This window comes from Lepidochelys kempii, chromosome 9, assembly GCF_965140285.1.
Source record: "Lepidochelys kempii isolate rLepKem1 chromosome 9, rLepKem1.hap1, whole genome shotgun sequence".
Classification (NCBI taxonomy): domain Eukaryota; kingdom Metazoa; phylum Chordata; order Testudines; family Cheloniidae; genus Lepidochelys; species Lepidochelys kempii.
Genome location: NC_136388.1, coordinates 49605897 through 49629738, shown reverse-complemented (window position 1 = coordinate 49629738; position 23842 = coordinate 49605897). Strand labels below are relative to the sequence as shown.

At 47.0% G+C, this 23842-nt stretch overlaps 2 protein-coding genes across 17 annotated transcripts in view; one reads left to right on the top strand and one right to left on the bottom strand.

Moving 5' to 3' along the window:
- The window catches only part of MAP3K13 (mitogen-activated protein kinase kinase kinase 13), a 141160-nt gene extending 123913 nt beyond the window's left edge, over positions 1-17247 (bottom strand). For 11 of the 16 annotated variants that reach the window (XM_078854202.1, XM_078854204.1, XM_078854203.1 and 8 more), the window contains exons 1-2: positions 17100-17236; positions 8464-8593 (exon numbers count right to left, since the gene is read on the bottom strand). The gene's annotated coding sequence lies outside the window, so the exon portion shown is untranslated. Of the gene's footprint in view, positions 1-8463; positions 8594-17074 lie in introns of all 16 variants that reach the window. The other 5 variants (XM_078854197.1, XM_078854196.1, XM_078854206.1 and 2 more) reach the window with 5 other exon arrangements.
- A 93-nt stretch (positions 17248-17340) lies between these two features.
- Positions 17341-23842, top strand: part of EHHADH (enoyl-CoA hydratase and 3-hydroxyacyl CoA dehydrogenase) — a 68116-nt gene continuing 61614 nt past the window's right edge. Inside the window, exon 1 of the mRNA XM_073360290.2 lies at positions 17341-17820. The gene's annotated coding sequence lies outside the window, so the exon portion shown is untranslated. The remainder of the gene's footprint in view (positions 17821-23842) is intronic.

The following is a 23842-nucleotide window of genomic DNA, read 5'->3' as shown; positions in this document are numbered from 1 at the left end:
CACTTTCTTTCCTCTCCTCCTGTTTTGCCTTATCTTAAAAAATAAACTCACAAGGAACAGGATTCAACTGTATCAAGAGTCACCCAAAAATGACAGTCTAAACATTCTTCCCCCTGCTACTCCCCACACAATAAGGAAAGTTAACACCTTGATTAATACCATCTCAGGAACTGTATAGGAGGGAATTTCCCTCTAAAAGACTATACGCTTACAGAGAATAAGGGAAATTCTTATAAGAAAGTTTTACATTTCAGATACTTTGACAGTTTGCCCTTTGTGTTGCTCCAACAGGAGTGAGCCAGTGAACATAAGAATGGCCATTCTGGGTCAGACCAAAGATCCATCTAGCCCAGTATCCTGTCTTCCGACAGTGGCCAATGCCAGGTGCTTCAGAGGGAATGAACAGAACAAGTAATCATCAAATGATCCATCCCCAGTCATCCATTCCCAGCTTCTAGCACACAACAGCTAGGGACAATTCAGAGCATGGTTTTGCATCCCTGCCCATCATGGCTAGTAGTCATTGATGGTCCTATCCTCCATGAGCTTATCTAGTTCTTTTTTTAACCCTGTTATAGTTTTGGCCTTCACAACATCCTCTGGCAAAGAGTTCCACAGGTTGACTGTGCATTGCATGAAGAAATACTTCCTTTTGTTTGTTTTAAACCTGCTGCCTATTAATTTCATTTGGTGACCCCTAGTTCTTGTGTTACAAGGATTAAATAACACTTCCTTATTTACTTTCTTCACACCTGTCATGATTTTATAGACTTCTGTCACACTCTATGTGAACCCCAGGGTTTAATATGTAACAAGGGTTTTTGAACTAACTCCTGCAAGGCCTCCCAGATGCTTTCCCTTTAATGGAAGGGGCAGAGTGAGATGCTGAAGCTTGCAGAGTCAGGGAGTCCTGTGACATTTATCAGAAATCAGTTCCACAGACAACATTTTTGGGGTCCACACAAGCGATTGTGCATTAACAGCAGTCTTAAAGGGGCTTTAAACAGGAAAACAAAGACAATTTATGTGCCCAGAAACTAACACATTGCCCCGATCTAAAACAAATGTACCTGAAGACAGAGCAGAAGCCCACTTGGAGCAGCTCTCCCTCTTGCACTCCCTCTTGCTCTGCCACTAGAAGGGGGACAACTCTGCATTTAAAAGCCCCTAGCCTTTCTCCTCCCCATGTCACTTCCTGTTTAAGTAATACTTGCCAATCAGCTGATTAAAGGGAAGGGTTACACTCTCTCCCTCCCTCTTGACTTTAAATAAATCTCAAGCAGCTCTAACTCACCTATTCTTGCTATAGCTATAGTTGTATTAATCTATTAGGATACTGGCTTCTAGTTCACTCAGTGCTACAACTATTGAACTGACAAGCAAGTGTCAGAACAAACTGGGAAAGCATAGGTTAGCTCACAATGCAAGAGCCTAATAAAGAGGAATGTCTTAGCAATTTTCAAAGTGACTGGCTACAAACTACTGAGACTATTTAAACCTGTCCAGCCTACTAGAAACCCCCCACATAACAGCTTTAACTCATTAAGGGGCTTAGCTTTTAACTCACGTAAAGAACAACCTGGCAGATTGTGAAGTACATACAAGTACATTGTGATGTGCTTGCTAAGAAGCAGGGAGTGCACTGACTATATGCCATCAAGTATAAGAAGTAATGGTAATACTGATCTCCCCTCAGAACACTATATGGAGATTGCGCAAATGTGATAACACAACCTCAATCAATCCTCAAAAAGGCAATTAAATGGTTAATTTGGCCATTAAACACGCCTATCTAGAAGCTTTGGTTTAGATTTCTTTTCAGCACTGATGGTTGGTGACGAGAACCATTTGCAGAGCCCATGTACCTATCACCGCCAATGCAGCTGGATGCTAGTCTTCTGTGAAGCAGCTCTGACTTTTCCAACAGGGTCAAAAAATATAGTGTTTTGATTTCCTAGCACTCTTGGTGTCACGTGGTAACTTTCTTTATACAATCTGTTGATAATCACAGCCCTACAGAGAAAGATGGCAGATGAGGAAAGCAGGTGTCTAGAGAGGAGCAGCTGACAAATCATGCTACCCAATAGACAGGAAATACCAAGTTAATCGGGATATTAATGTTCACCTCTGCCCTGTACACATATGCATTACAACAGAGTCTCAAAATACATGAGCACATGCCATTTTCCCCACAGGAACCATGTCTTATTCATTGCATAGGTAGGATTAGGATAGGAGACTCAGTGAATGTAGTGCCTGTTCAATATTTTATCATCACTGACCAATATGTGGTCCTTGCATCACTCACAGCATGCCAATCAACTCTGCTGAATGAAGACAGGATTTATGAGATACATAAGCCAGTTTCATTCACTGTCCAAGCAGCTCAAAGAGGCCGGCATCCTGTGGGGAAAAATGGTATGGAATCATGTCTTTAGAGACTGTATAATAATTCATATGCACAGTGGGTCAGTTATGCCTATGCCATTAAGATTGACATTTCCAAAACAGTGCACACTTACTCGGCAACTTAACTGTTCTTCTAGCAAAGAATTTTAATAAAAATACACAGATATGAACTTCTAGCTGGAGTGTGTAATGGCAGTTATAAAGAGGCCTAAATGCTTCCATTATAACCTCCCTTCAGTGCTCTCAATCAGCATCCTGTCCAGTTCCATGAACACCCTCACAGCTCATACTCCATACCCATGGTCATGCACAATTAAAAGAATTAAATAGATACCTGTTATGAATAGAAATCATGGCATGTGCACTGTGGATGTCTTCTAAATCCTTACAAAGTTCAGCCAAATCAAAATAGATTGTCACCCAAAACCAAAAGGCACAGTGCACAGGGAGGCTGGCCTCTTTCAGGGGAGAAGAGTCCAGCCCTACCTGTAACACAATTACAGGCAGAGAGAATAAGCTAAGTCATGTTACAAGAATTTCATGTGGCTAAATCAGGCCTTTTGAGGTGAAAATAAGACAGAAGCCTGTGGAGAGCCAGAGCTAAGAGAAGGGAGACTCCAGGAAGAAAGCCCTGTTAGGAACTGCTACTTGATAGAGAGTGAGTCTGCTTAGTGGAAAGCCTCAGCAGCGATAGGACTAAGAACCTTGCACCAAGGGTTGTGAGCCCGCTAGGAAGGCTGGGGGGAGTTCTTGTGTTTTCTTTTGAACTTTGTTAATAAACCCAGCCCCCACAAAAGGGTGTCACTCAACACATTAAAGACAATGCTGAAGTTATCAGGAGTCCAAGAAGGGGAAACTGAGGCAGTGGCTAGTCCAAACCCATCAGGTAAGCAGTGGTGCTCCACACAGGCTGAGAGCAAACATGGCCAATTTTAAACACAAATGATAAAACTTTTGAAAGTTACACACAAATGAAAGACACTTTTAAAATGGGAACACTTATGCAACTTTAACTACTGGCATTGCTGTGTTGGGAACAATGCATTTTATGTTTTGTTTCCCCACAACTCTGAGAACTAAAATACCTCTTATTTATCTGAACACACTCTTTACAGGAGTGGAGACAATACAAGAAGTAGTTGGCCATTTTTTCATTCAGAGAACTCAAAAACACTATAGTCAGCAATAGATACAGTTTTATTTCCAGTTCTTCACCACAAGCTCTCCCTACAAAAATATATCCATACAAAGACTTTTCTGTAAACATGATTCAATCTCATTTTTTAAATACTTGCTTTTTTCATGCTGTGAGTTACTGTATTTGTGCATCCCCCTGGCACAAACCCAAAGGTCAAGGTACACAGATACATAGTGGCTGATATGCCTCAATGATTATGTCACATGAAACCAGGTTCTATCGAAACTCCACAAATAGATATTTCTGAAATAACAGGGGAATTCCAGCAGAGGCAAAGCTCAAGGGTAACAATACTGCACTTAAGTATACACTGCTTTGCTTCTGTTTCTATGGTAATACAACATACCATGGTGGGTGGGGGGGAGCGGAGGGGACCAAAAAGGTTACTTATACTTAAGGCTACAATTTAATCATGAGTATTTTTAGTAAAAAAAGTCATGGCTAGGTCACAGGCAAAAACCAAAAAAAATCCAGGGCCCCATGACCTGTCCATGGACTTTTACGCCGTTGAGGCATGCTGCAGGGGGAAAGCCGGGGCCCCGCTGCGGGGAAGGGACCCCATGGGGGCCCATTGCTGCTCCGGCCCTGCCAAAGGGGGAGCCCCATGGTGGGCTGCCAGTGCTCCAACCACCACTGCGTGGAGGAGAGTGCCCCGGGGGTGGGAGCCACATCCATGCGGGAAGGGGGGTTGTCCTGGGGCCAACCCCATTGGCAGCTGCTTGGGTGGTCCCTGTGGCCAGCTGCCCGGGGCCACCAGAGCAGCAGCCTGTGTGGCTGGCTGCAGAGCCGCTTGGCCAGCCTTGGGTTCAGCCACACTGGCCGCTGCAGAAGTCACGGAATCCATGACCTCCATGACAGACACAGAGCCCTACTTATACTACAGTAAAACTGTGCTTCTTTGAGATGCTGTCACCAGTGTGGTTCCCACTACAGGTGCATGTAACGGCAGGGCACCTGTGACCCTCCCTCACTTCCCTCGCAATTTAAAGCCCATGGTAGCCGAGGACTCAATAGGGATAGAGCTGGGTCATGGGATCTACACTGACTACAATATCTCTAAGAACCACAGTTATTGCAGAGGGTAAGTCAACATTTTTTTCCTCTTTCAGCATGAGTCACTGGATCCCACTGTAAGTGACTGGCAGGCAGCATCCTCTCAGGATGGCAGGAAACGAAGAGTTCCAGCTACATCAAACAGTAACCGAAGTACGGCTCTCATGAACGTGGCATCTGAGCTAGTAGCCAAGTCTAAGGCATGGTGTTTGACAAATGTCAGTGGGTTTCTCCACATTACAGATTTCTGATATTGGCACATTCCTGAAACAGGAAGAGGATGTTGCTTGAGCTCTGGTGGAGCGATGTTCAGTGGAAGCAGCATGCCAGGCACATAGCGAGATATGCTGCGTTACCCATTTCCATGTTCTCTATGGAGAGATGGATGGACCTTTAGAACATCTAGCTGTGGCAATAAACAGAAGGGACAACGTTCTAACCGGTTTGGTCCTGTCAATATAATAAAGCAAAGTCCTGGTAACACCAAGAGCTATAGCTTCTCTTCCCCCCAGCATCTAGTGTGGTTTCAGTAACAAGACAGGTGGACTGACTGGCTCAAATGAAATTACAAGACCACCTTAGTAGTGACCTTGTCCTGTCATATGGAGGATTGGGCCATAAGCACCAGAAGTTCACTCACTCTTGTGGCTGAAGTGTCAGCCACCAGGAAGACCAACTTCAGAGTGAGATGGGGAAAGGAACATCTGAAAGAGCCTCAAACAGAGGCTCCAAGAGCTTCAGGAGGACCAAGTCCCCAGCAGGAGCAGGTTCTCTGACTGGTGGGCAAGTGTGTAAAACCCCTTGAGGAACTTCAATACCATGAGGTGAAAAAAAGATCAGGAATTCCAGGCTGGGCAATGGAATGGAGCACTGGCACTCAGCTCGCTCTATCGGGCCAGGAAATGCTGAGCTGTGAACTTAGCATTGGGTCTAAATACATCCAAAGGCCTCTCAGACCAGACAGAGCTACAGGGCACTAGTGAGATGGCTCCCTCCCCCCTCAACTGAGACCCAGTGACATTTGAAACATCCATCACTCACAAGGACTCTGCAGGGAAAAACACCACCACCCCGGCCTCTGCAGAAGGTAGGGCAGAGAGAGAAGCAGCAAGCCCCAATCAACTCCCTCTGATTTATGTGGCAATGAAGGTCCAACTCCTATGACTCCCAGAATGGGGAGTGATGTTCCTAGCCTTGCTTTCCCTTACACTACATGGGGGAGAATGAGGATGTGGCCATGGCTCAATGTGACCTGAAAGGACAAGTACATCAGGGGCAAGGAAGCAAAGAAGCTAGCACTGTTCCTGGTCCCATCCTCAGACAATGAAAATAGCCTCAACAGAGACAAGAATTAAATAATATATGGACATGCTTAGCACTTATATAGTATTTTTCATCAGCAGAGCTTAAAGCCCTTCATAATACTACACGACTACAGGATGGGGGACTGAAGCCCTGCTGTCCCGGGGCCAAAGCCCAAGGGCTTCAGCCCTGGACAGGGAGTCTGTAGCCTGAGCCCACCACCTAGGGCTGAAGCCGAAGCCTGAGCCTCGCTGACCAGTTTGAGAACCCTTGTACTATTTCCTTCTCTTTTGTTTACACCTTTCAAACATATATGTACTCTTCAACCCACCTGTAATCATCTTTTAACCTCTCCTCATAAATCAATCTCTTCAGCCCCCTGATCACTTCTGTTGCTGTTTGAAAACTCTCTCTAGTTTATAAGTCTATTTCTTGCAGTGTACAAAGCAGTATTACCAATGTGTTCGCACTGGAGCCAGGAAGGACTAATTTGTCTTGCTCTGTGATGTGATGCCCTCATGCATGGCAGCCCAAAAATTGAATCTGCCTTTTGACTACCATAGATTGCCACAAACTCATATATAATTTGCTCTCCATTAGCCCCCCTACATCTCTTTCAACATTACCATTTTAAAGATTTTTCCTTCTCATTTAACTTCAGTATTTATCATTATTTACTGTTTCCCCAGAAGGATTTTTCCAAGTTGAATCTCATTTTGGGGGGGTGGGAGAGTTATGCTGCTCACATTTCTGATCTCTCGAGATGCTTTTATAGCATTTCTGTATCCCCACTGGTATTTGAAGCCTCTCACAATTTACTTCTCCAATGCCAAACTCTGCCTTACTGGTGCACTTATGCAGACTGCCCCTCCTTTCCCTCTCATCAGACTGACACTTCCCTTACCCTTTTGTCTACCTTCTTGTGATCTTATTACTACTGTTATAATAGTTCTTGACTTAACTGGGACAAAGAAAATTATTCTGAGATCTTTCTGTCCTAGCTGCTAACCTGCTCTGTATTAACTATCCAGGGTGCTGAGAGATCATACTGAATCCCCAGACAAACATTTAACAACGCTTTCAAATCTATGTTTTACCAATCATCCACATTTACTTCAGAAGTCCATGAATTACTAGTTTTGCTGCTACAATTGCCTAATTTCCTTTAGGGTGAAAACTACTTAAAAAAGCCCTAATATTAGAAAATTGTTCTATGCCATGTCTATAACAATATAATAGCAATATATAATAATAATACTACATTTATTACAGCATTCAGTCTGAAAGATCCTGTAATGGGGAGCCCGTTGCGCCCCTGAGTATTCAGACCCTTGACCCTGCTCCTCCCAAACTCAGGGAGGCTCCAAGCTGGTGCAACATCCATGCTCTTTATTTGTGTCCATTTCCCACCACCAGTTTCCTACTATATACAGACTATTTACAATGGCTTGGCCTAACCCAGGCCTGGTCAGCAACAGAGTAGCAGGCTCCTACCTCTCCCTGAGCCTCACTTCCTCCCAGCCTTATAGCTTCTTCCTTAAGAGGCTGGCAGGTACAGTCAGTGATTATCCAAACCTAGCAATCCATTTCCCCTGATTGGGGCTGGAGTGGTGGGAGCTGATTGAGGCTCCCCCAGCAGCGACCTGCCACAGATCCCAGTGAGCTGTAAGTCTTTATCATAGAATCATAAAATATCAGGGTTGGAAGGGACCTCAGGAGGTCATCTAGTCCAACCCCCTGCTCAAAGCAGGACCAATCCCCAACTAAATCATCCCAGCCAGGGCTTTGTCAAGCCTGACCTTAAAAACCTCTAAGGAAGGAGATTCCACCACATCCCTAGGTAACCCATTCCAGTGCTTTACCACCCTCCTAGTGAAAAAGTTTTTCCTAATATCCAACCTAAACCTCCCTCACTGCAACTTGAGACCACTACTCCTTGTTCTGTCATCTGGTACCACTGAGAACAGTCTAGATCCATCCCCTTTGAAAGCCCCTTTCAGGTAGTTGAAAGCAGCGCTCAAATCACACCTCATTCTTCTCTTCTGCAGACCAAATAATCCCAGTTCCCTCAGCCTCTCCTCATAAATCATGTGCTCCAGCCCCCTAATAATTTTTGTTGCCCTCCGCTGGACTCTCTCCAATTTTTCCACATCCTTCTTGTAGTGTGGGGCCCAAAACTGGACACAGTACTTCAGATGGGGCCTCTACAATGCCGAATCATCACTAACACACAGCTAGTTGTTAGGCAAGATGTTGCCACTGTTTAAATAGCATGCAAACATTTAGAAGAGTTTAGGACAGGAAGTGAAGAATGCTGGCTAAGATTTTCAAAATATGGGATCCTAAATCCATATTTGTCTTCAGCCTGCACTTCTTCAGAAAGCCAAAGGCATTCTGAACTGATGTAAAGGTCTACCTACCCTAATCACTCTGCATAATCAGGACCCTAAGATGTTGAAGAGCTCACCTGCCATAGAGAGCAACCAAAAATAACCCCTTACCTTTTTCAAGACACTGTGGGTTCCAGTAGAAAAGTATGAATTTGCTCATTTTTGAAAGACTTAGTGGTCCATGTGTTTCTGTTAATTTGATCCGTTTGGTGCTCTTCACAGAAATTGGTATTCTGGAGATCTGAAAAGAATGCCAATTTAATGTATATATCTCCAATAAAGCGCACACTGTTACATACATACTGCACTTTTCCTGTTTTCTGATGTCTCCATAAAAGTTCATCTCAAATCCAATCAAAGTGGACAATTATTCTGCTCAGAACCACAGTTCTGCTTGGGCAAGGAGAGGTTGTCTGTTAACATCATGATACTGTAACAGCAACCGAGCTCAGGGACCCATTGCATTAGGTGCTGTACGAACTATTAGTAAAAGACCGGTGAAGGCACTTCCCCAAGGTCACACAGCAGTTTAGTGGCAAAGCCATGAACAGAACATTAGTCTCAAGACTCCTAGCCTATGCTGTTCACACTTTATTCATTTACATGGCTTTCAGTTTTTAATTTTGGACACTGCGATTTCATATGTGGCTGAAAAACTGTAGTGTAGTTCTGTGGTATTTGATTTTCCCAGGGTCTCGGAGACTATTCTAACCATGCCAGCACTTAAACCTAGACCATGCTAATTCCATCCATGCTACACGGTGATTGCCTTTTGTTTGTAGCATGAATGGGACAACAAAGTTATAGCATATATAGCGCTAAGAAGCTATGACAAGGCTCTCAATAGCAAAACAACCTCCACTCACACTAAGAGTACTGAATGTCACTGTAGGCCCATTTTGCAGGCAGAATAACCTAGTTTGACAGTAATTTAATTTGGCTGTGCCCAAACCAAGTTATAGCATGGCATGTGTGTGGAGGCGGCCAAACTGTGAAACAGACAATTGTTTAAAAAGCTATACACCATGATTCAGACTAGGTCTTCACCAGGGCTACTGCATTCATAGAATCATAGAATATCAGAGTTGGAAGGGACCTCAGGAGGTCATCTAGTTCAACCCCCTGCTCAAAGCAGGGCCGATCCCCGACTAAATCATCCCAGCCAGGGCTTTGTCAAGCCTGACCTTAAAAAAATATGTTTTAATATGGTAATAACATTTGTCCCTATCTGCACAAACTGAACCAAACCCTGCTATAGCCTAGCCAGTCACAGCTACTCAATGCAAGACCTCATTCACTTCACAGTAAACGGATCTACACTCTAAAGTAAGGTCCCTACATTCTGCAGTTGCTGCTGCTGGGAGTTCTGAGGAAGATTCAGATACATATTTAATGGAGAATCTTAATGCATTAAATATAAAAAAAATTAATCTAGTCAGTGCAGCAACCTCTGTGATATACAGTTGGATATTACATTCATTTTATACTGTCCCCACAATTTCAGTTTTCAACATGCAGCTGTCATTTTTAGGTTTCAGAGATAACAACCCATTAAATGAAAAGGGCAGTTGACGCCTGTTGTAAAGAATATTTCTGAAACATTTAAAGTGGAAATTCTAGAGCATAATTCTGCAGCAATGGCAGAATCATGGAATACACAGGGCCCTGATTAAAGGTGATCTACAAAGGAAGCAATTGTGTTTCCTTGTTTATTATGCATAAAGGAGACTAAGAGGCTATTTCCACACCCTTCCCCCACACTACCACAGACCATTTTTCCTCCCTTTTGTTTGTATTTTTACACTAGAAATTCAGCTCATGCTACCCTGACTTTCCTGGAGGACTCTAAAGGTAACAGAAAAACTAGCATTATCACATCACAAGTACCAAAAGTGCATATAACCTTATAAGTGTGACTGAGAAGGGAAGGGATTTTTAGTCAGACCGTTTAAAATTGTTTTTATTCTGTGATATGGAGGTGATCAGTCTAGCTCGGGTTCCCAAACTGGGGATTGCAACCCCCCAGGGGGTCACAAGGTTATTACCTGGGAGTCACAAAGTGTCAATCCTGCCAGGAGTGGGGCTGGGAGCCTGAGTCCCTGTTAAATTAAGTATAAACTAAAAACAGGGGGGGTTTAATTTTAAAGGGGGGCTGCATTCAGAAGCTTGCTATATGAAAGGTGTCGCCAATACAAGAACTTTGAGAACCACAGGACTAGATAATTGGAAAATGGTCTTAAAATACAGGTATTTATATGTTTTTAATTCAAATCCCTGACCAACAGTTCAGGAAATTCTCTGGACGGTTTCAGTCCCTGTACTTATTCAATTAAGGGCTGAGAAAGTGCACACGTCAGTTCTCACATGTTTTTGCAGGTTACTTTTAAACTTGGTAGCTTTATAGTTTAAATGGGCCTTCAACAGCAGGCCATCAGCATTACACAAAGAAGCCAAGAAAAACTCTCAGATTAAGCCCCTGAACTCTAAGAAGAAGTCACAATCCAAGTGCTAAATCCGGATCTCAGACACCTAAACAAAACTCACAAATTTCAACTAGAGCTGTGCCTGCATATCTGAGAGCAGAATTCTGCCATAAAGATATATGGAAATGAGTACCACATTACGGTACTGAGCTCATAAATCAGACCGCTAATAAATGGGAAGGGTGGTGAAGTGGACTGGAAAACAAAAAACGTAACCCACCACCACCACACAGCCCTTCTACACAGCAACAAAGCATTTTCTAAACATTAATGAATTAAGCCTCTTTAGGTCATTTATCTCCATTTTACAGATGGAAAAAACTGAGAAATAGAGATTAAAATGGTTTCAAGATCCCAGGAAGTTCGTGGAAGTGACTGAATAAAATCCAGACCTCACAACGCACAGTCTTATGCTTAAAACAAGACCACCCATCTGCCATAAACTGGACGCATCAATTTGTAACAGATGAGGGTGACCCATTGTACCCAGAACCACCTTCTAATTATAAATACATGAGACTCAAAAGAGGAAACCCAGCTGTAAAACACTTCTGAGTGAGCCAGAGCTTGATTAATTTTTTTTGCCTGGATGTAAAGGACACAAAATAAATATCAATGCAATCTGTCATAAAATATCGTTTCTCTCAGTTCCTCCAAACTAGGCACTAGGGTACTGCCACTGGACCTTAATCAGGATGTCCACCTTTTTGTCAGCATAAATAAATATAAAGTGAGCACAGTACACTTCATATTCTGTGTTGTAATTGAAATGAATATATTTGAAAATGTAGAAAACATCAAAAATATTTAAATTAGGGCTGTCAAGCAATTAAATAAATGGTATTCTATTATTGTTTAACGGCACGATTAATTGCAATCAATTTTTTTAAACATTTTTGGACACTTTCTACATTTTCAAATATATTCATTTCAATTACAACACAGAACACAAAGTGTTCAGTGCTCACTTTATTTTGATTACAAATATTTTCATTGTAAAAAACAAAAGAAATAGTATTTTTCAACTCACCTAATACAAGTATTGAAGTTCAATCTCTATCATAAAAGTTGAACTTACAAACATAGAATTATGTTCAAAAAATCCTGCATTCAAAAATAAAATATAAAACTTTAGCACCTACAAGTCCAACCAGTCCTACGTCTTGTTCAGCCAATCACTCAGACAAAAAAGTTTGTTTACATTTGCAGAAGATAATGCTGCCTGCTTCTTGTTTACGTCACCCAAAAGTGAGAACAGGCATTTGCATGGCACTGTTGTAGCTAGGGTCGCAAGATATTTACATGCCAGATTCATATGTCCCTTCATGCTTCAGCTATCATTCCAGGGGACATGTGTCCATGCTGATGATGGGTTCTGCTTGATAACCATCTAAAACAGTGTAGACCGACATGTTCATTTTCATCATCATGATTCAGCTGCCACCAGCAGAAGGTTGATTTTCTTTTTTGGTGGTTTGGGTTTCATAGTTTCCACATCAGAGTGTTGTTCTTTTAAGACTTCTGAAAGCATGCTCCATACCTCATCCCTCTCAGCTTTTGGAAGGCACTTCAGATTCTTAAATCTTGGGTTGAGTACTGCAGCTTTCTTTAGAAATTTCACACTGGCACCTTATTTGCATTTTATCAAATTTGCAGTGAAAGTGTTCTTAAAATGAACAACATGTGCTGGGTCATCATCTGAGATGGCTAGAACATGAAACGCACTGTGGGATGGAAGAATTCTATGCACTGCTACAGAATAGGGACCGAGCAGCTAGGCAGCAGTTCTGCAGAAAAGTATCTACGGCTTATAGTGGACAAGAAGCTGGATGAGACTCAACAGTGTGCCCTTGTTGCCAAGAAGGCTAATGGCATTTTGGGCTGTATAAGTAGGAGCACTGCCAGCAGATCGAGGCACGTCATCATTCCGCTATATTTGGCATTGGTGAGGCCTCATCTGGCTTACTGTGTCCAGTTTTGGGCACCACACTACAAGAAGGATGTGGAAAAATTGGAAAGAGTCCAGCGGAGGGCAAAAAAAAAAAAAAAAAAAAAAAAGATTAGCGGGCTGGAGCACATGATTTATGAGGAGAGGTTGAGGGAACTGGGATTATTTAGTCTGCAGAAGAGAAGAATGAGGGGGGATTTGATAGCTGCTTTCAACTACCTGAAAGGGGGTTCCAAAGAGGACAGATCTAGACTGTTCTCAGTGGTAGCAGATGACAGAACGAGGAGTAATGATCTCAAGTTGCAGTGGAGGAGGTGTAGGTTGGATATTAGGAAAAACTTTTTCACTAGGAGGGTGGTGAAGTACTGGAATGGGTTACCTAGGGATGTGGTGGAATCTCCTTCCTTAGAGGTTTTTAAGGTCAGGCTTGACAAAGCCCTGGCTGGGATGGTTTAGTTGGGGATTGGTCCTGCTTTGAGCAGGGGGTTGGACTAGATGACCTCCTGAGGTCCCTTCCAACCCCGAGATTCTATGAAATATATGGCAGAACGCGGGTAAAACAGAACAGAAGGCATACAAGCATATCCTCTGGAACGATGGCTGAAGCATGAAGAGACATATGAATCTTTAGCAGATCTGGCACATAAATATCTTGTGACGCCAGCTACAACAGTGCCATGCAAATGCCTGTTCTCACTTTCAGGTGACATTGTAATTAAGAAGTGGGCAGCATTATCTCCCGTAAATATAAACAAACTTATTTCTCTTAGTTATAGGCTGAACAAGAAGTAGGACTGAGTGGACTTGTAAGCTCTAAAGTTTTACATTGTTTTGTTTTTGACTGCAGTTATGTAACAAACTATTTCTTATATTTATCATTTTTACAGTGCAAATATTTGTAATCAAAATAATATGAGCACTGTACATTTTGTATTCTGTGTTGTAATTTAAATAGATATATTTGAAAATATAGAAAAACATCCAAAATATTTAATAAATTTCAGTTGATATTCTAATGTTTAACAGTGCAATTAATTTTTGAGTTAATCACGTGAACTAACTACCATTAATCAATAGACCTAGTACAAATAAATGTTCCAAGAGTTGACAAGGAAATCTTAGTTTATGAATTATTAATTAAAAGATGGGCTCCTTGACAAATTTAGCATACTGCATCAGGATTTTCTTTGTCCCAAATATATTAAAACAGAGACACTTCAAAGTTTCCATATAATTAGAACTAGTTGAAATCTCACAGGTAAGTTTCAATTACACTAAGTTATTAATGACAGTTCTATTGGTCATAATGAGCAGTGGTATGATCGAGACTGAATACAGATGTCAAAAGTTTCCACTGGTAGATGAACTGGCGCAACTGTGATGTCTCATTAAAGATTCCATGGCTGCATGCTAGTTTAGGCAACAATACTATCATCATGGTACTGCTGCCTCAGTTCCACAGCATATTAAAGCAGCACTGCTGGGAGAATTGATTCTGGGGCACAGGGAGATACCTTAAACCAGAGACACACTGTGACTCAGAGACGGGGCTCTCCCTGCCCCAACTTCACACAGCACCAGTCTCACTAACATAGATCACTAAACCAATTGAAAAGTAAGGACCAGACTCACTTTGGTTGCCTTGACCAGCTCCAGTAATTTAAAACAGCCGTAAGCCAGCTACATTGGCCAGTGCACTCTCCCTGTTTTGTGCCACCAGTGGCTTTCCCATTAAAAGTTAAATAATTTAAGACTGGTATTTTATATCTCCAAATCATTAGAAACATTGCATGACAGCATTCTCTTTGGTTTTTTGTTTAGGAGTCATGTATGAAATTTTCATAATTTCAAATAATGAAGGAAATTCCCAGCCAAAAACAACTACATGAAGATGTAGTTAAGGTTGACAGTACATATCAGTAACTTAAATTAAAGAACATTACAGGGATGCTGTAATTATCCTAAAACGAGTTAAGATTAGACATAAAAGAAACCCAAACATGTTAATGTAAGAAATGAACATTTAAGGCACCCAAAAACTTTAAAATTCCACTGTAGTAATGCAATGAAAGGGGGAAAAATGAAACAAATCAAGTGTCTCTAAAAATCAGTTTAATCTAATCTGGGACCACAAACACTAACCTGCGTTAATTAGGATAGGAGAAAAGGGGGCCTATAATCTCCTTTTTAAAATATTTGTATATATCCTCATATTACCAAGAGCTTTGAAGTTTCAGGACTTTGAATTATTTGGCTTAATTTCTGAACTGAGACACTCTGGATAAAGGTCTATTGGGTCCCCAGGAGAATACATTCTCTCTTTGACAACATATAAAATTCAAAACTTATGTCTATTATATACAGTAACTAATATAGGATGTAACTAAGGCCTTGTCTACACTGCCACTTTACAGCACTGCAACTTTTTCACTCAGGGGTGTGAAAAAACACCCCCTGAGTGCTGCAAGTTTTAGCTCTGTAAAGTAGCAGTGTAAACAGTGCACTCACTGGTAGCTATTCCCATGGAGGTGGTTTTTTTGGTGCCATGACTACACAGCTACATTAAAGCACTTTAATGTTGCTAGTGAAGCCGTGCCCTTAGTAGCCTATGATTGTCCCTTCCAGAACTACTGACAAACTTCAGCACGACACTGAATTAGAAAGCTACTCAGCGTTTCTTCCAACTGCCTGCCAGCTTCCTTTTTCTCAGCACAGGGGCCCTCCCACAGCTGGCATTTGGGGAGAAATGCAGAGGGTGTAGGATTGATGGGTGGCTGGAAAAACAGGTGGGGCTAGAAATAAAAGGCAGCGTTGGAGCATATGGCTCTGAAGTGCTAGGAACAATGCAGCCACTGTAACAATCTCAAAAAGAAAAGGAGTACTTGTGGCACCTTAGAGACTAACCAATTTATTTGAGCATGAGCTTTCGTGAGCTACAGCTCACTTCACAGCGGCTACAGCCTCCTTTCCACTGCCCCTCCCAGTCTCCCACCTCTCTCTCTCCTGGCATTGCCCCCGGTGGTCCCGATGACACCCGTACACACCCCTCACCAATCCATTCTCCCACTCGCTGCCCTGGCACCCCGAGTCCACATGGCCCCCCAACAGCCTGCCCGCCTGCCCTCTCCCCGCGCCCCCCCCCACGCCCGCTCGGCTCCGCCTCCTCCCCCCGCCCGCTCGGCTCCGCCTCCTCTCCCCGCGGCCCCCCCCCCACGCCCGCTCGGCTCCGCCTCCTCTCCCCGCGCCCCCCCCGCCGCCCGCTCGGCTCCGCCTCCTCTCCCCGCGGCCCCCCCCCCCACGCCCGCTCGGCTCCGCCTCCTCTCCCCGCGGCCCCCCCCCCCACGCCCGCTCGGCTCCGCCTCCTCTCCCCGCGGCCCCCCCCCCCACGCCCGCTCGGCTCCGCCTCCTCTCCCCGCGGCCCCCCCCCCCACGCCCGCTCGGCTCCGCCTCCTCTCCCCGCGGCCCCCCCCCCCCACGCCCGCTCGGCTCCGCCTCCTCTCCCCGCGGCCCCCCCCCCCCACGCCCGCTCGGCTCCGCCTCCTCTCCCCGCGGCCCCCCCCCCCCACGCCCGCTCGGCTCCGCCTCCTCTCCCCGCGGCCCCCCCCCCCCACGCCCGCTCGGCTCCGCCTCCTCTCCCCGCGGCCCCCCCCCCCCACGCCCGCTCGGCTCCGCCTCCTCTCCCCGCGGCCCCCCCCCCCACGCCCGCTCGGCTCCGCCTCCTCTCCCCGCGGCCCCCCCCCCCACGCCCGCTCGGCTCCGCCTCCTCTCCCCGCGGCCCCCCCCCCCACGCCCGCTCGGCTCCGCCTCCTCTCCCCGCGGCCCCGCCCCCACGCCCGCTCGGCTCCGCCTCCTCTCCCCGCGGCCCCCCCCCCCACGCCCGCTCGGCTCCGCCTCCTCTCCCCGCGCCCCCGCCCCCACGCCCGCTCGGCTCCGCCTCCTCTCCCCGCGCCCCCGCCCCCACGCCCGCTCGGCTCCGCCTCCTCTCCCCGCGCCCCCCCCCCCCACGCCCGCTCGGCTCCGCCTCCTCTCCCCGCGCCCCCCCCCCCCACGCCCGCTCGGCTCCGCCTCCTCTCCCCGCGCCCCCCCCCCCACGCCCGCTCGGCTCCGCCTCCTCTCCCCGCGCCCCCCCCCCCCACGCCCGCTCGGCTCCGCCTCCTCTCCCCGCGCCCCCCCCCCCCACGCCCGCTCGGCTCCGCCTCCTCTCCCCGCGCCCCCCCCCCCCCACGCCCGCTCGGCTCCGCCTCCTCTCCCTGCGCCCGCTCCCGGCGTTAAAAGAGGCGCCCCACATTACCTAGCCGAGGGCTACGCGCACTCACCGGGAGCGCCCAGCCACCGCCTCAGACTGCCACTGCAGCCCCGCCGCTACCACCTGCTACGTTACCTGCTGCGTCAACAAACGCGTCATTTCCTCCATGCAAAGCAAGGCACTGCCCCCAGCCAAAGCCATCCGACGCTGGTGACGTCACTGCCGGCTCCAAGATAACTGGGGAAGCAGCTGAGCCACACGCGTGCGCACTAGGGGTTCGGGAATCAGGAGGCGAGCGGGGCGGGCTAGGAGCTGTGCCGGTCTGTTGATCTCCCGCTCGCTCCCCCTCCAATCCCAGCCCTGCACTGGCCATGGACCCGCTCCTGGCGCGCGCCGCGCTCCCCCAAAGGGCCGGGTCGGCTACTTATAACGCTGAGGGGGGGAGCGCTCTTCCCCCACAGGGTACCCCGCCCTGCCCCTGCCAGAGGGGGCACCTCGGCCTGGGGGGCAGCCTGGCTCCAGGTGGCTCCCGGAAGTAGCTGGCATATCCCTCTCCTAGGCACAGGGGTGGCCGCACGGGTTCCATTCACTGACCCGTACCCAGCTCCCTTTGGCCGGGAACGGTGGCCAATAGGCGTTGCAGTGGCGGTGCCTGTAGGCAGCACACAGAGGTGCCTGGATCCTCCGCCTAGGAGCCGGACATGCTGGCTGCTTCCAGGAGCTGTGCGAAGCCAGGACAGACAGGGAGCCTTCCTTAGCCCCACTGCACTGCCAACTGGGAGCCGCCTGAGGTAAGTGCTGCCAAGGCAGAGCCTGAACCCCATCCCACACCCTACCCTCCTGCCCCAGTCAGAACCCCTTCCTGCAACCAAACTCCCTCCTGGAGCCCACACCCCAACCCCCTGCCACAACTCTGACCCACCTCCTGCACCCCAAACCCTTTATCCCCCCAGCCACACCCCCTCCCGCACCACACCCCTAGCCCGAAGCCCTCTGCCGTGCTCCAACCTCTCAGCCCCAGCCCGGATCCCCCTTCTGAACCCCAAACCCCTCATTCCCTGCCCCACCCCAGCGTCTGCTCCCCTAGCCAGAGCCCTCACTCCCGCCCACACCCCAACCGTTTGCCCCAGCCTGGTGAAAGCGAGTGAGGGTCGGGGATGGAGTCGGCTGAGACTGGGCAAGGGTGTTCAGTTTTGTGAGATTAGAAAGCTCGCAACTCTAGGAGAACAGACAATCACCGTCCTCTTCCTAACAGCCCTTAATGGACTTGAAGATTTGGTGTGTCCCACTCAGCTGTCTAAACATGCCCATTTCTTTCCCTCTTTCCCTACAGGTCAGGTTTTATAAACCTTTTATCATGTTTGTTGCTCTTCTCTGGACTCTGCAATTTGTCTACATCAGTGTTCCCCAAACTGTGGGCTGTTCGTCCCAGGGAGTGTGGAGGAATGTTTGGGGAGGTGGAGAGGGAGCTTCACTGAGCCCATCTTTGGCCCCAGCCCCACTCTGCTCCTAGCCCAGCCATGGCTCCACCCTGCCTCCTGCTCTGCCCAGGGCCACACTTAAGAGCAGGCGACAGCCTGGGGTGTTTGGCTTGCTGGTGGGGGGAGGGCACACTAAGCTCTCAGTGCTGTTTTTGTTGTTAGCAACAAAAGGGAAAATAGAATGTTTAAAGTAAAATGTCTCGGGGTATTTCCTATGTGGATTCATTTTTCACTAACCTTCTAGAATGTTCTGGACCTTTGTAGAACCTTTTATGGCCTACTACAAATGGATGGAGGTCAAGTCCAGGCTCAAGCTGAATAAATGTATAGACGTAGAAAACCAGCGCAGCATTCATGTAGAAACTCAGCATTGGAGGAATGTGCTCAAGCATCTGATCTCAATTACCCTCTTCCTTGCAAAGAATAATTTGCCTTTCTGAGGCTTGTCAGATAAGTTCACTGAACATAGTGGTAATTTCCTCTGTTTGGTAGAGCTCCTTGGGAAATACGTTGATGTCATGCATGAGCATCTATGTTGAGTAGTTTGTAAAGATGCTGTGGACCATAACTGCAGTGAAATAATTCAAAACAAATTTATTGACCTTATGACAAGGAAGGTGCTTGATAACCTATTGATGCGGCTTCGCCAAAGTGAAGTACTATGCCATAATAATGGATTGCACTCCCAACATTAGTCACAGTGAAAAGATGACATTCACAGTAAGATTTGCCTTGCATAATGACAGGTTTTAGAGTAACAGCCGTGTTAGTCTGTATTCACAAAAAGAAAAGGAGTACTTGTGGCACCTTAGAGACTAACCAATTTATTTGAGCAATGAAGTGAGCTGTAGCTCACGAAAGCTCATGCTCAAATAAATTGGTTAGTCTCTAAGGTGCCACAAGTACTCCTTTTCTTTTTACAGTAAGATTTGTTGATGACGAGGATGGCTGTATCCCCGTAAAGGAACACTTTATCTGTTTCTGGTTTCTGGACAACTCTATTGGAAAAGGCCTAACAGAACTGTTTATGAACATTTTGAATGAGAATAAAATAAAGCTTCAGGACTGCTGCAGCCAAGGCTCTGACAACTGCGTGAACATGAAAGGAAGAAACAGTGGCATCCAGGCAAGGATCTTTATGCTGAATCCAAGAGCTTGCTTTGTGGCTGCCATCTCCTCAACCTGGTTGAGTCAGATGCAGCGTCATCTTCTTTAGAGTATATCTACACTAGAAACATAACTCAACCTACATTAGGTTGACTTGCACCATCGGAGTAATTATTGTGGTGCCTGAATGTCCACACTACCCTCCTTGGATCGGTGGTGCACATCCTTCCTCACCAAGTGCGCTTCCACCATCCTAAGAGGGGCAGTGGGAGGAGCTGAGAGCCCGATCTCTCCACTCCGCTGGCGACTCCCTGGTGGGAGCCCAACTACCCCACAGACTCCCAGCAAGCTGATCTCCCCATTCCCCATCGGGAGCTGGGGTGTGTGTATATGCAGGGGAGAGCCGCCTGGGGCTTCTCACCTTGGCAGGAAGCAGGGGATAGCTGGGCTCTAGCTACCCAGCTTTCTTATCAATTTCATGGCTCCTGCCATGAAATTGACAAAACAGCTAAGGGCCCTGTGATGCACCCCATAATGCTTTATGGGAATATGCTCATGAATGTATATATGACATACATGGCAAATGTGGCATAAAACATATTCCAGTTAACACATCTCTATAAAGGTTATGATCTACTGAATATATTCATCCTATCTGTATGCATGTATCATTTTTGTATTCGAAGTTATGAATATTGGCTGTGTACTTGTTTGATTTTTAAATAGCCTTCGTAAGGCATTTGGTCAGCTTCTTTAGAAAGGAATGTGCAAGTTAAGTGCCCAGTCAAGAAACACTTAAGCTGACAATAGACCTTAATAGACACCAATCTACATCTGAGCTTTCCTGGCTATGTGGCTTGGCCTGTACAGTTTTGGAGTCGCATGTCCATGCATGACTCAAACTCCATTTTGTACCTGTAATTCTGCACAGGTGGAGGAAGGGGTTTAGACCCACAAGGAGAAACTATATAAAGCCTTGGGAGACCCCTCCATTTTGTCTTCAGCTGGCTCAAGAGAGAGCCTCTCCGCCACCAAGGATACCTGAGAGAAACTGAGTACTTGTGGCACCTTAGAGACTAACCAATTTATTTGAGCATGAGCTTTCGTGAGCTACAGCTCACTTCATCGGATGTGTGGGTGTGAGTGATTGCTGGACCCAGACTAGAAGGAAACTAGTTTGTAAAAGGAAGCTTACTGGAACACCTCTGAGGGTGAGGTTTTATCTGTATTCAATTTTCTTACTGTATTAGGCATAGACTTGCATGTTTTATTTTATTTTGCTTGGTAATTCACTTTGTTCTGTCTGTTACTACTTGGAACTACTTAAATCCTACGTTCTGTATTTAACAAAATCACTTTTTACTTATTATTTAACCCAGAGTATATATTAATACCTGGTGGGGGTGGGCAAACAGCTGTGCATCTCTCTATCAGTGTTATAGAGGGCGAACAATTTGTGTGTTTACCCTGTATAAGCTTTACACTTATAAAGCGGGTGAAGTGGATTTATTTGGGGTTTGGACCCTATTGGGAGTTGGGCATCTGAGTGACAGAACACTTCTTAAGCTGCTTTCAGTTAAGCTCGCAGTTTGTGGGACGTGGTTTAGATGTGGGTCTGTGTTTGTGGCTGGTAAGCATGTCTGGCACCACCTGGCGGGGTTCTGGAGTCCCAAGCTGATAGGGAAAGCAAGGGCAGAAGTAGTCTTGGCACATCAGTTGGCAGCCCCAGAGGGGTTTCTTTGATCCAACCAGTCACAAGCCCATGTAAAAACGCAGTGTCTACACAGACACTCATCTCACCCTAATTACACCGACATGAGGCTTGTTCTTCTCATGGAGTTATTATGTCAGTGTAGTAGGGCACTTACATTGGCAGGAGCAAAGCTGAAGTGTAGACACTGATCTAATTAGGTTGATGTAAGCTGCCTTAGGTTGACCTAACTGTGTAGTGTAGACCAGCCCTTAGATTCAGTATCTCTCTTTGGAGTACTGCAAAGGGTATAAGTTGATGCTGAAAACAGGACAATCACATGGAAGATCTTCACTGACAATCTTACAAATCTGACCATGAAGCCGCTAAGTGAAACTCACTGGTAGAGCTGCATTGACAGCCGTAAGGCCACGGGCGTACCAAATGACTAAGGTTTATGATGCCTTCTTGGAACTGGCACAGTCGAGTAAAGCTGAAGCCGAATCTTACACAAGACGCAAAGCCTGGTAAACCAGATCCTGGACTTCAAATTTCTGGTCTCAATTGTGGTTTGGCACAATATTCTGTTCCAAGTAATGTAAGGAAGGCATTACAAAATCAGTTGATGGACATTGTGGCTGCCACAACTTTGATGAGAAGCTGCCTTGATTTCATTGTGGTCTACAGAGAGAACAGATTTGAATATGCCATCATTGCTGCCAAAGAAATGGTGGAAAATTTAGGAGTCGAATATGAGTTTCCTTGTAGACAGGCTCATTGGAAGAAGACAGTTTGATTATGAGGATAGAAATGAGGTGATAGGGAAGCTCAGAAGAAAAATTCAAGAGGGAGGGTTTTTGCTCACTCGTTGACACTACTCAAGTCCACCTGTAGTCATTTTTCCCCAGAGGTGGCTCCTCCTCCTCTGGGTCTGTGGGTGGCCAATCCACCCCACTACATCTCCGGGGGTCACCTGACATGGGGAATCCGTGGGGCGATGGGAGACATGAGCTCGGGCCTGTGGTCAGTGCCGAACAATAAACACAATTACAGAGCCCCAGCCCTACGTCAGGGCAAGGCAGCAAAGAGTCTCATGGTCAGGCCTGTACTCTGCCTGTTTGCTGCCCAGCCTATCAGCCTAGGCTCTGGTTCAGAGCGGGACAGTAAACAAAGTCACTCAGCTCCAACCTGCACTTGGGTGGGGCTGCAGACAAAGCATAAGTGCTGGCTTCCTCGCGACCCAGTGGGTGCTCACCTGCTGCACCGCCCTCACATCACCCCCATTCCACCCTCTTCCCCCAAGTCCCCGCCCCTGCCCTGTCTCTTCTCCCCTGAGCGTGCTGCGTCCCCACTCATTCCTCTCCCTCCTAGAAAGTCTTAATTGCCGCTAAACAGCTATTAGGCAGCGGGCAGGAAGTGCTGAGAGGGAAGGGGAGGAGCAGGGACGCGACGAGCTCGGGGGAAGAGGAGGAGGTGTGTGGTGGGGGAGCACTAACTTTTCCCCATGGGTACTCCAGCCCTGCAGCACCCATGGAGTCGGCGCCTATGAAACAAAGTCAGTTAACTCAGGCTTTCCTTCAGCTAGCCTGAGGGAGGGGGAGACTGCCACCCACCGCTTGGGTGGTGGGGGGGGATGCAGGCCCTCCCACTCCACTGCATCCCAGTCCCGGGCCCTAAGGGTGGTGCAGGGGTCTGCCACCACGTCAGCAGGGATCCAAGCTGCAACATGCTAATTCACCCTCTGCCAGCGTTGCAGCTAGACAGGGGTCTACTACCCCTGGGCCACTTCCACACGCCCTCTCCAAGGGTACCTGCTGGTACTGTGAGGTAAGGTGGTCAGCAGGGACCTCAGTTGCCAGTAGAAGCTCTGCCAGGGTTGGGCCAGCCGGCAGTCCAGGATAGTCATCTGCCTCCTGCGGGATTGGGTCGGCCAGGTGGTCCAGGCCAGTCGTCTGCTCCCTGTGGGGCCGGGTCATCCAGGAGTCCAGGTGGTCCAGGCCAGTTGTCTGCTTCCCCCTAGGTCAGGTCAGTCCAGGATCCACGTGGTCCAGTCCAGTCGTCTGCACTCTGCAGGCCTGCTGCCACCTCCCAGGGCGAGTGCTCAGGGGATGCATCTGTCCCTTCTAGTGGCCAGGGCCCTAGTCAGCTTCTGGGTTCTGCCTTTATACGTCCAGCCCCACCCCTTGGCTTCCGGGGGCAGAGCTAGGAGTAGGGCTCCACCCACGAGGGGGTGGTGCCACCCTATTCCTCCGTGTCTGGGGTGGGCCAGTCCACCTCACTACACCATCGAAGAAAAGTCTGGACAAATGAAGCACCACAAAAAGACCTGGTTTTTGTATGACCAGCAGACAGGAAAACACTCTTGAACAATTGTACGGACCTTCACCAGACGCTGACATATGGGGAATGTTCAGAAGTCAATGATAAAGACCTATGTCAAATTGGACAACATGCATCACATTTTGCAACACAGGAAGCACTTTCCACTCCCAAGTTCTCCAATTCATTCATGATGCAGAGCTAAAGGACACTTTT